This window comes from Lupinus angustifolius, chromosome LG05, assembly GCF_001865875.1.
Source record: "Lupinus angustifolius cultivar Tanjil chromosome LG05, LupAngTanjil_v1.0, whole genome shotgun sequence".
Taxonomy (NCBI): Eukaryota; Viridiplantae; Streptophyta; class Magnoliopsida; order Fabales; family Fabaceae; genus Lupinus; species Lupinus angustifolius.
In genome coordinates this window covers 13,168,822-13,170,676 of record NC_032013.1, presented here as the reverse complement: position 1 = coordinate 13,170,676, position 1,855 = coordinate 13,168,822, and the positions used below count along the sequence as shown (strand labels likewise).

At 38.7% G+C, this 1,855-nt stretch overlaps 1 pseudogene; it reads left to right on the top strand.

The window, feature by feature from the left end:
• LOC109347013 overlaps positions 409-1,855 on the top strand; it is a 4,596-nt pseudogene continuing 3,149 nt past the window's right edge.

Below are 1,855 nucleotides of genomic sequence, written 5' to 3'. Positions count from 1 at the left end.
ACTCCTACACGAATTCAAAGACGTCTTTGCTTGGTCGTATGAAGAGATGCCAGGACTAGATCGAAGTATAGTGGAGCACAAACTTCCGCTAATGCACAACTCTAGGCCAGTGAAACCTAAATTACGAAGAATCAAGCCAGAGATCTCCTTAAGGGTCAAAGAGGAAGTAGAAAAATGGTTGACCTCTAGGTTCGTTAAAGTTGCTGAATATCCAGATTGGGTAGTCAACATGACAGCTGTGCCAAAGAAGGAGGAAAGTTGAGAATATGTGTTGACTACAGGGACCTCAACAAGGCTAGCCCGAAGGATGACTTTATGGTGCCACATATAGATGTTCTGGTTGATAACACCGCTGACCATTCCCTCTTCTCATTCATGGACGGGTATTCGGGGTATCATCATATCTAAATGGCGCCAGAAGATGTAAACAAAACCAAGTTTATTACTCCAATGCGTTTGGACATGGAGCGGGTGTTGTTTTTGTATCTCCAACCGGGAGGTTCCTTCCTTTTACTGCTAGACTATGTTTTGACTGTACTAACAATGTGGCAGAATGCGAGGCATGCATTTTGGGACTAAAGGCCGCTATTGACTCAAAAGCCAAGATCCTATAAATATTTGGGGATTCTGCTCTAGTAATCCATCAAATAAAAGGAGAATGGGAAACTCGTGACAAAAAATTGGTGCCTTATAGAGACCACATCCTGAAGTGGGTTAACCAGTTCGACCAAATAGATTTCTATCAGATCCCTACAGAAGATAACAGGTTGGCTCATGCATTGGCAACCTTGTCTTCAATGTTCCATGTTGGTGGAGACAGCTTACTACTCTTTAAGATAAAGGATAATACTGAACCTGCTTATTGTAACGCAATCGAAGAAGAAGTCGATGGCCGACCATGGTATCATGACATAAGAGAGTACTTAAGGAATCAAGCTTATCCTCCCAATGCTTCAGAAAACGACAAAAGAACACTCATAAGACTAGCCACAAACTTCTTTTTGAGTGGGGATGTCGTTTACAATAGGAATCATGATATGGTATTTCTCCGATGTCTGGAAGCCAAGGAAGCTCAAAAAATGGTGGAAGAAATGCATGAGGGAACTTTTGGAACCCATTCGAATGGACATGTTATGGCCAAGAAAATGATGAGAGCGGGTGATGAACAATATATTACACACTATTCATAACCTTAATTTAGCATTATTGATGATTCTTGGTGCCTAATTGACTTTGTTTCACATGCCTTAGTGTTTTAGACTTTATTGGACTAATATTCCTAAAATGAGTTAATTTGGGATTATTTGGCCTGATTAAATCTATTATCATTTTCAGATCTGGCACCAATGGCATTTTGGGCATTATGGAAGTCGAGGATATGTGTTGAAGTGAAGATTGTATTTTTATTTTAGGAATTGTTTTTATTGTAATTTAGCTTTGGACCCATTGTTTAGGCCCAATTCGGTTTGATGTGTGTTGGAAGGGTTAAATTCGGATTCCCCACTCCAAACACACACACTTCAGTTTTCCCTCATTTTGAAATATACACATTTCCGTTTTCCCCTCTTTTTGTTCTGCTAGGGTTTCACTCCTTCTTCCTTTTTCATTTTTGGTTTGTTCTTCCATTATCATGGAAGGCTAAATTTCTGGACTAATTTCCTTTGGTAATGATGTATCACAACTCTTAAGATTTTGTTATTAATGCATTTTCGGTTTCTTTATTGTTGATTTCTTCTATCTTATTTCTGAATATGGTTTGCTTAATTTTATTCCTTAGAAATTGATTGGTTGAGTTTATCTTCACTTAGTTGATTTACTCTCTCTAGTGCATGAATGCTTAGTTCGTGTGAATTTG